Genomic DNA, 16868 nt, shown 5'->3' with positions numbered 1-16868 from the left:
ATATGACATCTTTACCAATCCATGACGCAAAATGACTAAATTAAACTTACAACAAAAGAAAGATAATGACCATCGCTTTTATGGTCTACTTAATTTCGAAGTCAAAAGGTGTTTTTGTAATAATGTTGTAAACAAAAAAACAACAATAGTTATATTTGAAAAGGTAACGAGGTGTAAATCATAACAATTATTTTATTTCAAATGAATATCAAAATGTAGCATTGTTTCGCGACGAGCAAATTTTGACTTTTGACCGCATTTTTTAAATTAATTATCTTGCTATATTCCTGTTTGAAGCTGCACTTTGTAGTTTGTTTTTCTTTGTATTGTTTAATGCCAAATAAAGTCATAACAGTAAAAGAGTCGGAAGATTACAAGTTTAAATAGAGAATCGAATTGGGAATGTTTAAAAGAAACAACAACCCGAACAAAGAGTAAACAAAACAGCCGAAGGCTACCAATTTGTCTTCAACACAGCGAGAAACATCCGCACCCGAATGCGCACTTCGGCTGACCCCTAAACAAAAATGTGTACTAGTTCAGTGAAAATGGACGTCATACTAAATTCCTGAAACTAAATGAACTAAAATTGATAAACTTATAAGACTACTTGTAACAAATGCCCGAGGCTTTAGACTTGGAACAGGCGCAAAAAAAAAAAATGCGGTGGGATTAAACATATTAAGAGAGATCCCATCCACCCCCTACACCTCTAGCCAATGTAGAATAAACAAACACTCAGATATACACAGTTATATATTTTGCGCGTACTAAATCTGACTGGGGAGGGTGCATGTTATACTGATTAAGCACACTGCATTGCGTGTCTTATCAGGGAGGGATTGCATGTTAAACTAGATGAGCACCACTTTATTTTTAGACAAACGTCCGGCTGTCCGGGTTTTTTGTTGTTCATTGTTGATTAAACGTCTATTTCTATTATTTATGGGTATTACTCGATAGTCTTTGTTGTGGTCTCTTTTAATGTTCATACCTTTTATCTGTTTATGTATCATTGTCGTATAACATATCTAAAGCCGTTTTATTACGAAACTATAACGTTACATTTTGATTGTATAAAATTTTCTATGATTTGCATCGTCATTTAAAATTTGTTGTACATCATATACAAAAGCTGTTTAAATACAGCCCGTAACAGAGAAGTGATCGAATTGATGCTTCTTTACCGTCAAAATTAGCTACGTTATCGACAAACTTAATTGAGTAGTGACCGAACTATTGGTACTTTAACGTTAAAAAGATTGACAATGCTGACAAACTTTCATGTGTCGATAATCAAGTTTAATACCGATAATGTTGAAAATAATTCTAATAATATGAAACAAAATATGTCCATGCACCATTTCGATTGGGCGAAAAGTAGTCATTTCTTCGAAGTCAGAACAGAAAAAAAAGATTTATGGAAGGACGTCTTGATAGCTTTATTTCCTTTACAATGTTACCCAAAACTAAAAGAAATATACTGGTAAACAATTAAAAAGGTGTTTGATAGTAGTGAACGCACCCGACTACGCGTGCAGTAAAAAGTATACTCTTACGTCGGATACCGGACAGTTTCTTTGTTATATCTGTACTTTATCAAATACATGTACATGTTAATATTTACTTAATATTAAATAGGTAAAAATTATTACTGAAAGCCTGTTCAGAGTTTCTTTCTTGTGTACGATTATATAATTTTTCACATGCCTGAACTCATTGACGATAATGTAAGGTGCTCTATTAGAAAAAAATGGATTTCTAGTTCGGGTTTGAAAAAGAAATTTCGCCTTTTTTTGAGCCTTTTTTGTACATTTAGTTTAACAGATATGATCCAATGAAAATTTTCACATGGAACCTTCGGTAAATAGGAAAATGAAAAGATATAGGGTAATTTACAGAGAGACCACACTCCATCCATGAGAAAAACGGAGGGAATTTAAAAATCTAGAGGTCTCCACAAGGCTTTCAACAAGGGTGGAATCTCACTCCTTCTGAAAAGCTCTAAATCGCTCCAACGTGTACATACGTTTGGTCATCAAGAGATTCTGGTTGCTCTTTTTGTGTGTCATTAAATCTTAGGACGGTCAGAACATTTTAAGGACGCAACAGATCGAAGTACAATTTTAAGTAGTACATAGATGTGCAATAATTCAGCTTCCTGTACATGTTCATGAAGTTCTAAATTTTGAATGTTGATTTCTTTAAAAAACACAATTTTTTTTGCAATAAAAAATCTCAAAATGTCTGTTTACAATGAAAAAGATTGACCATGAAAAATCACATATCTAAGAAAAGCAGTCGTTTAATTGATTATAAGAAAGTTTCAGTATATCATGTCAAATTTCTTTAATATGAGAGTTTTCCTTTAGTTACAAATGCATGTAGCTCCATGTCTGATGGTGAAATAAAAATGAATGTCACAGAAAGGGGTGAATTAGTTTCCATAAATGACAGATGAATCGGGCCAAGCTTAGTAACTTACAGTAAACAGACTACTGTAACATTGACGCACTCGTCGAACTGTTTAAAAGATTTGTGTCTATGACCAAAAATTTATATACAACTTCATTTATAAATTAATCTGAATTTCATAGCGCGTCGTCACAATAATGAAAGTTATAAAAAAAATCTATAACCAGTCATGCCAGTAGATCTATACTTCTATAAAGAAAGTATTCTTTATGGAACGCCATCACTGCCTTATAAAAAGAAACTACTATGACATGATGCAAATGTTGCTTACATGATGTGAATTCTCCTTTATATGATGTGAATTCTTCATTACATGATGTGAATTTTTCTTTACATGATGTGAATTCTACTTTACATGATGTGAATTTTTCATTACATGATGTGAATTCTTCTTTACATGATGTAAAATCTTCTTTACATGATGTGAAAACTTCATTACATGATGTGGTTTCCGCTTTACATGATGTGAAAACTTCATTACATGATGTGGTTGTTTCATTACCTAATCTGAAAATTTTATTACATGATGCGAGAATTTCTTTACGTTATGTTAAAAAATCTTTATGTCGTTTTTCTATTACATTATGCCAAAATATATACATCGTACTGTCAAATGGGTATTACGAGGTAAGAACTACATATGGCGTTATGTGAACACTTCATTATGTCAAAATATCTAATTAAGAACACGGGACCTCTTGGACGTTATTACGCATGGCGTTTATAACTTAAATTCCTTTAAATGGGTATACGATGAATGTGATGAGCTTAAAATATAGGTCATAATTTTGCTAGATTTTATATAGAAATCAAATGACCCTTCTTTTTTTTTTATGAAATTCTATATAAAAAGTCATTGTGGCTTGATGAATATTGATTTAAGGTAATGGTATGTTCTACATATTTTATTAAATATGCTATTAGAAATCATATATTAATGGCTTATTGTGGTATTTAAGGAAGTACTTCGGTGAGGTTTTGGAAATATGTGTCAGATTTTCACTCCTTGGATTTTTTCCAAAGCTAAAGGGTAAAATATTTTGCCCCACAACACCGATTTTTATTTTCATAAAAAACTTCAATAGCTAATTTTGAGATCCAAGTAATACCAATGCAAATGTAAGGTAAAAGTCCAAGTCAGCCTTTTCCCGCCATTTTTTAAAACTGAAATATCTCAAAAATAAACAATTGACTCACTTACGTTACTTTGTCACATATCTCACTTTCAAATTAATTAATCTATTAATTTATCTAAACTTAAAAAAATAAATTTATAAAAAATTGCTAAGAAGTGATATACAAACGTAAAAAGTGTGGACAAAGACTAGCATGGGTAGTATCCAGCATTCTGAGAGTATTGCATGGCAATACATAGTCCCCTACTAGTTAAAATTTATTATTCTCAAACAGAAAATTTGAAATTGATGTGTAAATTGTAATGTTAAAAGTATAGAAACCAAATATCAAATCAATATAACGGTAGTTAGACAAGCATGACCGTGACTAAAACATGTGCAGACAGCAGAACATTGATTAATTGTGTGATTTTTCTTGGTCTAAGGATCATATAAATTTGCAATATATCATCAAATCAAAACTAAATTTAAACTTGATCTGTAACTTGTAATGGTAAAACTATAAACCAAATTTCAAATCTAAATCTGTAAGTTAATGACATAAAAATAGTGGAAAATTTATTGCTTGTATGATTTTTCCAAGTTCGAGGACCATAACTTTGCAAACAATCATCAAACCGGAACACATACTGATCTGTAACTTGTCATGGTTTTACTATATGCCAATTTTTAAGTCAATATCATTAAAAATTAAAATGTGGAAACCAATTATCTGAGTGAATTTACTAAGTCCAAGGGCCATAACTCTACAAAAAATCATCAAACCGGAACACAATTCGCACTTGATCTGTAACTTGTCATGGTTTTACTATATGCCAATTTTTAAGTCAATATCATTAAAAATTAAAATGTGGAAACCAATTATCTGAGTGAATTTTTTAAGTCCAAGGGCCATAACTCTGCAAAAAATCATCAAACCGGAACAAAATTAGAACTTGATCTGTAACTTGTCATGGTTATACTATATACTAAATATCAAATCAATATCTTCAAGCATGGCCAACAACAGTGCCATATATATTGCACGTAAAAGACATCCTTGTAGGTTTCGAATACGAGTAGGCTAATGCCGCTACAAGGCAGCACTCGCATTCGCAAAGTGGAAAGGGGTTTATATAAGTTGCAAAACTTGTTTCCCAATCCACTATACATAAATATGTTTAAAAGTAAAAAATGCGGTAGGCTAATTTTCCGGACGGACATTCTGACAGACGGACAAAGTGCAAACCTAAAGTCCCCTTCAACTTCGTTGGTAAGGGACTCATAAAAGGTAAGTATATAATACTGAGGTTTCCTAAAATATAAACCTTATTATAGTGTAATAGATGTGCCTAGTTAATTCCCCTTAATTTTGGATATATTAATTATTTGTTGATTAAATGTTTATTTTAAGTTTAATTTGATTTAAACTCCATAGTGAGATAAAAGTAAGGATTGTTAATTTAACTGTTTTAGTATATAACTTTTGATGTTTCTGTAATGTTTTATGAATATTAGTTTATTCAATTTGTCTTCAGTTCTTTCTGTTAAAGTTATCCGGTTTAATGAAAATATAAGGATTTTAAATGTTTTTCAGTCGGAGTCGGCCTTGTACAGTCCTCCAAGTACTCGCCGGACTGTATCAGTCCACTTGATTTTAGAGTAAGTCACCACTTCGGTGCAGTTCGCTAGAGTTTGTCACCTCTTCTTGGTGCAATTATACTACCTAAAACACAACGCGAAGCCAATTTACTTTACTAAAGACTAACTCTGGGAACACTTTATTTTTCATTTTACATTTGAAATTACTCTATTTTTGAACTTCAATTAAGAAAGATTTTTGACTCTCGTTTGTCCGCAATTATTAAAATTGAGAAAGGAAATGGTGAATATGTCAAAGCGACAACCACCCGACCATAGAGCAAACAACATATTGTACATTTGTGAATAAACATAGTTTCATTTGATTAATTGTCTGATGTTCAGCCATAATCTGATATCAGGTGTACCTAAGGTCGAATAGGGACACAATACTGGCAACTACACGTCCCGGGAGGTGTCGTCACCGATCCCCTCCGTTACAATAGCACTACCATAAAAATACACCACCAAGAACGTTTCTATAAAGTTTTAAACCCTTGAATGGCCTAAATTCAATTAAATCCTTTATATCTTAACAAGCCTATGGACTGTGCAACAACACGTTTATAGTGAATATAGGGCACAGATTTGAGTTAAGGAGTTATGGAGCACCAGAATACCGAAAACGGCCAAACCTAATAATAAAAAAACACAAAGCATGCTTCTATCAAGTTTTGAACCCTTAAATGGTCTCTTTAAACATTTTACATGAAGTATAATTATAAGGTGACGTTCACATCAGGTAATGCAGTTCTAGCATCACGTACTGCAATATTCACATCATACACTAAAGTATTCGCATCATGTACAAGGGTTTTTATTTTAACAGCATATAAAGAAAGTTTCGCATCATGTAATGAAACAACCACATCACGTAAAGACGTTTTCACATCATATAATGAAGTTTTCACATCATGTAATGAAGTTTTCACATCATGTAATGAAATGAAGTTTTCACATCATGTAATGAAGAGTTCACATCATGTAATGAAGAATTCACATCATGTAATGAAGAGTTCACATCATGTAAAGAAGAATTCACATCATGTAATGAAGAATTCACATCATTTAATGAAGAATTCACATCATGTAAAGAAGAATTCACATCATGTAATGAAGAGTTCACATCATGTAAAGAAGAGTTCACATCATGTAAAGAAGAATGCACATCATGTAATGAAGAATTCACATCATATAAAGGAGAATTCACATCATGTAAGCAACATTTGCATCAGGTCATAGTAGTTTCTTCTTATAAGGCAGTGATGGCGTTCCATACTTCTTGTACAAAAGGGTATTTATTATAAAATGGTCCTAACTATAGAATAGATAGCTTACCACAGAAATCTTAAACGGAAGTTTCGACAATTTTAAACAGAAGAGATTTGAAAATAAATTTAACTTTAAATAAACACTGAAATAATTTTAATACCTCGAAGGTGTAAAGAATAAACCAACAATCTCAATCTTTAAAAGTGTCTTCATTGCACTAACCGAAGAGTTCATGTTTACAGTAGAAACAGTGGATGTGACTCCAATAAATTCATTATCATTGTAGTCATGAACATTTATCGCTTATATTAAATTGATAAAGATTTTATCGAGGTCGCACCAACTGTTTCTACAGCTAAGATCAGTTACATGTATCATGATCTCGTCGATTCGCACGACGAAGAAATTGTTTATGACAGAACACACATTCTGTATTATGTATTTTTGTTTCCGTCAGTTCGAAAGTATTTCATAATATGTGTCATGAACAAAGACATATGTTCGATTGAATAATGATTTCCTCGTAACAAATGATAGAAATTTCGGGGATCCCGTATTTGATCCTTTACCGTTAAAATGAAAATGCCAATGACAGAGGTTGATTATAAAAAATGTTTTACTGTGTTAAAAAAACTTCCGACTTAAACAATGAAAACTTACACGTTGGACATGAAATATTTTGTCGATGAAGAAAATTAAATTATGTCACTTCTGAAATAAGTTTGTCGATAACGTAACTTATTCTGACGGTAAAGAAACGCGAATTCGATCACTACTCTGTTACAGGCTGTATGTAACAATACGTAACCAATACTTTAAGATTAATTGTTTTCTCAAAACACATACATGTACATAGGAAGTTGACCAAGCTCGCCACAAAGAAAACCAATAGGAGCACGTTTACCTAATTTTAAAGCAAACCTACAAAAACGGTTATGAATAATCTCTATGTCGTTGGCACGCTGAAACCCCCATATTTCGGAAGAATAGTTCAGTATTAATCCAACCATACTGTCATAAAGAAGATATTGTTGCTTTATTGAAATGTAAATATTATCTAAACATTTTCAGAGTGACGAGAGAGCTCTTGATCCTTGATATACTAGTTTACAAATAAGGAGATGTAGTGTGATTGCTTATATAAAACAACAATCCACCGAAGTTCAAATAAAGTAGACGTTAGAAATTATAGGTAATCGTAAGACCTTCAACAATGAGAAAACCCCATACCGTATAGTCGGCTACAACAGTCCTTGGCATTACAAATAGGAAACAATTCAATTGAAAACCAACGGCTTGATGTTTAATAAAACATTTAACAAAAAACAAATCCGTGACAGACATGAGCCAACGACAACCACTGAACTACAGGGATAGGCATATAAAGAACGTGGTGGGGTTAAATGATACTTGTAAGCGCCCAACTAGGGGCGGATCCAGGGATGGGGGTTCCGCGGGTTGGAACCCCTTGTTTTTGGAAGATCAATGCATTTGAAATGGTCCGCAATATTACTTTGGTCAACTCAAACTGTCATATTCCTGACTTGGTACAGACATTTTCTTATACAGCAAATGGTGGATTTAACCTTGTTTGTAGCTAGCTATTTCTCTCAACTATGTGACAGTTGCATTAAATTCCATTATATTGACAACGATGTGTGAACAAATCAATCAGACATAATAGATAAAAATGTCAAAATAGGTGTACAGCATTCAACATTGTGTTATAATCTAAATCACTATGAAAACAAAGAAATATGAAACATAGAAAAACAAAAGGGCATAGAGACAAAGAACATATGCAAAATTGAAAGACAAAAATTCCAAGTTAACCATAGCACAATAACACAATGACGGGATATAAAAGTACCGAGGAACGTCGAATGGATATCACAAGAGATAAACTAAACAGTAAAGGTAATATTCAAATATAGACGAACTAGTTCTTAAATTTTAAACAGCTGAAGATAGATTAATAAACTCATCATAGATACCAGGATTAAATTTTGTATATATGCCAGACCCGCGTTTTGTCTAAAAATGACTCATCAGTGACGCTCGAATCCAAAAAAGTAAAACAAGGACAAATACAGTACGAAGTTAAAGTGCATTGTGGAACAAAATTCGTAAAAGTTTTGCCAAATCCAGCTAATGTAATCTATTTCTGAGGTTACAAACGATCTCACACATGAGGCGAACTCCTTACAATGAGACCCCTTAAGCGGTTATGTGATACATAAGTAATACAAACCAAGAACAATGACAATATATGTAATGGCAAATAATATAGCAAACTTTAGTGCTTCAGAAAAAAATAGTGATTTTCAAATTAGCTACTAAATAAATTTAATAGTTTGAAATGGAGTCTAACTTTTAACTGCGAAACTAAAGATCGGAAGGAATTTTGTAAATAATAACTAAGTTGATATGTCAATATTCTGTTTTTAATATTATATGCATTTTGGAAGGTTTTGCGAACATCAAGAGGTTGAAATCAGATACCCAGTAAAGCTACTGTATGAACTCTGCATAGTTTCTGAACCGACAGCTGAGTAATGTTGGATAGACACTTTATCTCCTTTCTGAAGCTCAAGGGTACCAGTTATCGAACCTGCATCTTGCGTGTTTCGGCTGTGTCCATAGGTCAGCTTGTTGTTGTCTTTCACTAATACAATGTGCAATTTGGATCCATATGACAAAAATTACAGTTGAAGTAGTACAGTCCTTTAACAGGTGCTAGAAAAATCCCCGTTTTTGAATCATAAGCATTTCCTGCATTTGTGAAAACCTTAGCAAAAACCACGTTTGACGATCCAGAAATTGTCACAGTTTTCGACAACATGGCATAAAATCCTATCGGTTTATGGTTATTGCTCCTACAGTCAGTGCCTTAAAAAAAGAACAAATTAAAATACACTCACAGCTTGAAATATCATGGAGCGCAAAAATCTAAATAAATATCCTCCAAAGACATGTTGTATTATTTTCACCATTTCTCTATATTCGTCTTTGGTATGTAGTCATATTGATAGTTGAAATAGTAAAGTCTCTAAGTTTTTATGACCACACAGGATAGAAAAGGGGAATTTCCAACCATAAATTCTCATCTCAAAAGTGTTGATCGTCAACGAAAAGGGGGTTCTAAACATTGGCGTGAAAGCAAAGCATCGAGGACAAATGTTGTTTTTTTTTTATTTGAGGGGTTGTTATATCTTTAAAAAATATATACCGATACATCTGAATTGTGATTTACAATGTGTATTGTTATTAAAACCTACAAGCCATAACACTGTTTCAAAATGTTTACTTGAAATCCCAGAGCTATAGTTAGTATAGAACCGTATACGTAAATATAGATGGTCTACCGTATTCAGTAAACATTTTGGACTCACATTATGATAGTTACCTGAACTTATTTGTTTGATTTCTTTTACAAAATTTAAAAGCTTTTCCATGACAGTTTCTGTCCGATCTGGAAATATAAAGATATGTAGTAAAATTACTTTAATAGTCACCATCAGGCCATAGAAATCAAATTGATATTGTTTTCTGAACGAATGGTATCTATCTTTGTTTCTTACCATCAGCTATGACGAACAAGGCTAATATATCAAAGGAGCAACACGACGGGTGCAACGTGTTGAGCAGGATCTGCTTAACCTTCTTGAGTACATTAGTTCAACCCAGTTTTTGTTGGGGTTCGTGTTGCTCAGTCTTTGGGTTTCTTTGTTGTATTTTGTGTACTGTTGTTTTACTGTCGGTGTGGGTCTTTGTTAGCAAAGACGTCGACGTTGTCAGTTGATTTTTGACTTCCGAGAGTTTGAATGCTCCTCTGGTATCTTTTGCCTCTCTTTTGTTAACATGCAAGTTAACTGTACCCTGTTCATTTTTCTGTGCGACGTTAAAACACTAACATGAATTAAAACGGAGTGTTTTAACGCAGATATGTCTGTAATGTTTTCTAGCAAAATCAAACACAGTAATTTCTAAAACCTTTAAGATTCCAGTTCGTATTAATTTAAAGTGGATATTCTGGTTTGAGAATTTCTTAAAACAAACCAGATTAAAAGCAGTTACTTATGAACTGTCCGACAGTTGTTGGTAATTCCTGTTTTTCTTTTTATGTATTATTGAACCCTTTAGAATGTAATATATACAGTTTTAATTCAGTAATTAATGGCTAGCAATATCCTTACAAATGAGAAACATGCATTCAGAATGTAATATAATTCTAAGTGGTAATACCAATATTTAAAAAAAAAAAACAATTGAAACATCTAAACACTGAAAACAAAACAATAAGTAACTGCAGCACAATTAAAGGGTTGAAATAAAACAAAATGCTTCTATCTGTTGTACGAGATTGCTATTGCAGTATAAAACTAAATCAGAGATGTGTGGTAAATGATTGGTTGGTTCTCCTGTAGGTATTCGCTATGACAATGCCTCTTTTAAGGCAGGTTTGTTCCGTAACTTTTAACCACATTAAGTGGTTACAGGTAATTAATTTAACGGAACACCATGATAAATATATTCAACATATCTGCAAACACTTATAAATAAAAGGAAACGTGATTTTTTTCTTTTTCAATACATCTTCACACCGACACAAAGGTCTAAAAGACATTTTAAAGAGGTTGATAAACGCTCTTAAACAATACAAATGTGTTTAACATGTGTAAATACTATGAAATTTTCTTCATGACCAGAATTCTAGATAAGTTTAATAATAGAAATAAATAGACTATCAACGATTAGCAGGAGACTATACACATTCCCGGAATGATTAAAATATGACAAGAACAAAACGAGCGTGACTGGAAGATTACTTATAAATTTATGGTGAATTTTGTGTTTCTCTAGATGTTATTATGCACTGATGCATTATGTTAATAGTTTTTAGTAGTTTGTTAATTATAATTTTTCTGTATGAGTTTAATGTCCAATTAATAACTTCGGGTGTCGGTGTTACCCATGTGCTCCTAGAACGGAGAAAATAACTCAGAGAAGAAGAGGACTACCAAGAAAACTGATGATTAAAACATATCTCAGTGGTGCTATTTATAGTGTTTTTCTTACGAAAGGTGCGTATCAAGATCTGCCTCTGTGTGAAACGGGTGCTGAAAGAATGGAGAAAAAACTCAGAAAAGAAGAATCTACAACTCTCTGATTATTTAAAACATTTCTAAATGGGTTCGAGTTTGTATTTTTTTTCGAGTGGCACCTGGAGTTCTGTCTCTGTGTGACTCTGGTGCACCGAAAAAGGAAGAATTTACTGAGAGAAGACTAATGATTAAACACATTTCTTCAAGTTTGTTATATTCCTTTTTTTAGTGGTGCGAGTTTGATCAACTGATGCAAGTTGTAATAATTAGTGGGAGTGTTTAAGTGGTGCGAGTCGGCCGTTGACCTCGTTGACGGGTAGTTCGTCAACGGAGCATGCGCAAAAGTGTATAAGACACAGATCGATAATGGTCTCCGAATCTGGATATTTTCTCTAAATTTTGTGAAAAAATAGATGATTTCAAAGACAAATTTAGGAAGTGCAAAACGCGATATTTAAACGTCATATCACAAATACTTTCGACTTTGTATGATATAAAGGGAGTTGCAGGTCAAAGAAATCGGTCTCAACCTTTAGAAGTATTATATTAACATACAGTTTGCCGTCCTATGTATGTAAATACCTTGTAATTCATTTAAAATAATTCAACATATACTATTATTTCGAATTATTTTAATTGAACTACAAGGTATACATAGGACGACTAACTGTCACACAAACAAGTGAGGAGTCTTTTGATCGAACCGATAGATGTATTTTGCATTCTGTATCGGTTTGTTTTTTGTCACATTGACGCAACCCTTGATTTCATTTTATTTATTTTCTATACAACAGCTTGCAAAATATAAAATAGACAATGGTCTATTTCAATACAAAAACTCCTTTCCAGAAAACACGATCAAGGATGTAAACGCAATAACAAACCATTCATCAACAGAAAAAATGTGCCTGTAGAAATTCAGGAGCCTTGTAGCTAAGTGGTTGTCATTAGGTTGTGCTTGACATTTTAGGTTTTTCGTATACTGCTTTGTTGTTAATTTGGTCTGTTTTTCTCGATTGAAATATTTCATATTTTTCGTGTGGGGGCATTTATAGCCAACTATCCGAAATGGGTTATTCTCATTGCTGAAAGCCGTACGGTTGCCTATTACTGCCTAAATCCTCTTCATTTGAACATTGGTGGATAGTAACTGTTGTTTCTTTGGCAATCAAACCACATCTCCCTATTTTTATAATTATTCAAAACATTACCAATGGGAAAATGTCTGTGTTATTATATTTATAAGTGAATCTCATATAAAATCTGAACCATATAACATATTCAAAACACTGAAGTATTACTGTAAAGACAAGATTTGACGCTCACTAATATGGCAAACCCCGCAACATACTTTATGTTTACCCATGCATTGTCTGGAGCCTTGTAATCTAGCGGTTGTCTTTTGTTTTGTGCAAATAATTTACCAGTTGAACGACAAACGATTTAATGGCTTCTAAGTTCAAGACATTGGTCACGTGATAAAAGGTCAGAGTTTACGATTTTTTGGTAAACGTGCATGTCTCGTGGTTTTTGGACTCGTATCGTCTTATTTGTACTCGTAAATTAATAAAAACCAAAGTGTTCAATTCTAGATTGAATAAGCTTTCTTATTTTATATAATTATAATAAAAAAGTATTGTTAAAATGTTATAAATTCACGACTGAAGTGAAACTTTTTTTCTGAAAATTTGCGTAGGTCCACGGAAAATCCTTAATAAATCCTTAAATAGGTTTGGTAACGTGTTGAGGGGTATAAAATATGAAGTAAAACCGATTTTTGCTCCTTATTGACCAATATCAGATCACAAAAACCCCGGATACGCAATTGTGTCAGTTTATTCGTGGCGAAGCGGAGATCAAAGGGAGATAACTCGGTACGCGCATCGTAGGATATTGCAAGTTCACAACAGTAAATTTGAGTAAAATTAATGATTGCAGATTTATTTCGAAGAGTTCTTGAATACCTTTCAATATTCCATGCTCCTCTACTGTTGTAACATTAAAATAGTCATGGAAAGGTTGAATACGACATTTTTTTCAAGTTCTTACAGGTTTTTGAACACTTCCAAAGAAGACAATTACCTACATTTTATAACAGACTGACTTTTTCTCTGAAACTTGAACTTATTGTATATATATATATATATGTATATATAATGGAACAATGATGCTGATATAAATCAGATAAATATGGAGATAACCAACTCCATTCTTAGATTTTAAACCACAACCAGATCAGAGCCACACATATATTTGAAAAGGCATATAACAATTATATCTTCAATTAACAGGCAAATATTCCCAAAGGCCCAATTAAAACAATATCTGTACTCTATATATTGATAGTTTTCTGAGTTCAAAACATTTATTTTTCAACACTTTTCAATGCCTCTAGGTTTTCTTGAATGAAAAGCCAATTAGATTTGGCACTTGTGCTTAACTTTTCAATTTTTTTACAACTTATTATTATATTATCATTAAATTCTTTTCTTAAAACTTATAAAGGGGAAACTGACATTTATGGTATAGTTGCCAATGAGATAACATTCTGGAAACTTATCACCAGAGTCCAAGTCTCTGTTAGCAGTGACAGTTAAATTACAAGTCACTTTACATACATCAACAATCAATACATTCCATTGTTTTAAGGCAAATGAGGAAAATAAAAGTAACAATAGCTTTTGCCTTACTACATGCACAAGAGAACATTGAAATTATAATATAAATAAGTAAATATCAGAGGCAAAAAAGACAGGACTTATAGCCACTGGACTTTTAGTAAAGTATGCCCTTACTAATCCTTAGAGGAGCTGCTGTATACTAGAAAAAATGATGTTGATGATTTAACCCCATCAATTAACATTTTAGCATTACATTATTGTCAATTGCTATCTGTTCTATTTGTTCCAACCTGTTATGAGAGTCAAAATGTATACCTAGGGTGGGAATTAAACCCATGTACGTTCATTTACTTTATTGTTCTTTGTGTACATAAAATGTACATAAACATGAAATATATCAAATGCAAAAAATGTTGTAATGTATCATTATACCCTCACTAGTTAAGGACCAAGTAAAGGAAGTCCCTGCACCTACCTAGACGTATTTCTTGGGTAAGATGTATTATATAACTCTTGAAAGTATAACACGATAAAGGTTATTGGTAAGTATATAGTAACATCAACGTGCAATTCAGGTAAACACACTGTCAAACATAAACAATCTACCACCTGTTTGTCTGCTGTGCTTGAATTCAAAACGACCCATCAGACTAATTTACACGAATTTTTGCTCAAGCAGACAATTAAATATGTCCGTTTACCTTATGGGGTCTGCTAAGAATGGATTTGCTGTTATAAATTGTGTATGCATGGAAATATAAGGAAGATAACATTGATTTTTACCGTAACTTTTGAATACACAACATTCCCAAGATATCCCCACAAAACACATGGCTACTTTGTAACGACGGCTGGTAACGTGTTGCCACTTTCTAACGGCAAATTTAATTGGATGATCTTCAAAGATCAATAATAAAATTGCTAATAAATGATTGGATACGAATTTGTGTCAGATTATAAATAGGTGAAAAAATGTAAACATTGAAATCCGCCATCTTGACGTAGGAAACAAACTAATTTTCAGTCTTGGATTAAAGGACATTGCGCACATTGCCAGCGTATCATGCATAAACAGTCATCTGCAAATATATCTTTCAATTTGTGTTTTACACTTACTTTTCTATGTTTTAGTTAATTTAATGTTTTAATTTACTACAGAATGGGACATCGTTCTCAAAGATGCCGCAGAAAAAAATATAGGTGGCGCTGTTTGTGGGCGTAAACATTTTACATACGGGTTCTTTTTTTGTTCACAAATTGACCTCTATCTGTCAGATTCAGGCTTTTGCCTTCCAACTGTACTGTTCCGCCAGAGGCGGATTTAGGGGGGGGGCCCAGCCCCCTTTTTCAGAAAAAAATTGGTTGGTTACATAGGGAATCACTGAAGCGTGACATAATCGCCTCCCCCTTAGGCAGTCAGTGGGCCCCCTCTTATGAAAATTTCTAGATCCGCCACTGTCCGCTTATTGTTGCTCTTTTTAATCTAGCCGTTAGATTTCTCTCTCAAATTGTGTCACATTTTTGGACTCAATATCTTACTATATGATACGGGTTATGGCAAGTGTTGAATGTTGTCTATGGACCTACAACCGTTTACATTATCGTTATTTGGTCTCTGGTTGATAGTTGTCTCATTTGCAATTATAAAATTGAGAATGGAAATGGGGAATGTGTCAAAGAGACAACAACCCGACCAAATAAAAAACAACAGCAGAGGGTCACCAACAGGTCTTCAATGTATACCATATTTCATGTATTTCGTAATTTAAAATAACATACAATACATACCATTTGAACAGTTTCCCTTAGCATCCGACTTTACAGCATGATTCATAGCAGTGATAAGCACAACCAAGATAATCTTTCCAGTGGAAAACATATCAGAACTGAAGTTTTAGAAAACGTAATACAAAACACCGTCTATGAAAAGCAAATTAAAATTTTTATCTAATATTGATCGTTGATGATTGTATAGCGTGATAGAAGAAATAATTCGACCAGATTACAAAATGTATAAGGTTTCACCTTCTAATGTAGAATTACATACTGTACATTTGTACATGCAGCATATAGTAATTCATAGTGTAGCAGGCTGTTTAGCTTTTGCTATACATTTTTATAGAGGATATTTTCCACTTTGGCTGCGATTGCCTCTTTTTGAATATTTACTTCTTTTCTGTTTATGTCACCAAAATACTTTTTTATTGACTTAAGACTCATTAATAAAGGACATAGTCATACTGTTGTCATTCTCGAATAGATATCAGAAGATTTAGAATGAGTGCGAATGAGACAAATATCCATCCAAGTCACAATTTGTAAAGTAAACCACGATCTTCAACACGGAGACTTGGCTCCCATCAAACAGCAAGCTATAAAAGCCTCAGAAAAAATATAAAGCCAATCAAACAGGAAAACCAACGATCTAATCAACATCAAAACGAGCAACACTTATGAACCACATCAACAAACAAAAACCACTGAACGTCAAGTTCCTACCTTAGAACAGGTACAAACAAAGGCAGAGGATTTAAACTTTTTAATAGATACAAACCTTCACCCTTACAAGAAACAATAGTGTAACATCACGGCATAGAAAGACACATTATAAAATATCAATTGAAAAGGCTTAACTCGAT

At 32.9% G+C, this 16868-nt stretch overlaps 1 pseudogene; it reads right to left on the bottom strand.

Annotated features, from left to right (window-relative positions):
* Window positions 1-8929: 8929 nt before the first annotated feature.
* Window positions 8930-16150, bottom strand: LOC143080248 (heavy metal-binding protein HIP-like; annotated as a pseudogene).
* Window positions 16151-16868: the final 718 nt, after the last annotated feature.

Source organism: Mytilus galloprovincialis, chromosome 6 (assembly GCF_965363235.1).
Source record: "Mytilus galloprovincialis chromosome 6, xbMytGall1.hap1.1, whole genome shotgun sequence".
In the NCBI taxonomy this organism is placed as follows: Eukaryota; Metazoa; Mollusca; class Bivalvia; order Mytilida; family Mytilidae; genus Mytilus; species Mytilus galloprovincialis.
This window is presented reverse-complemented; position numbering and strand designations above follow the sequence as displayed.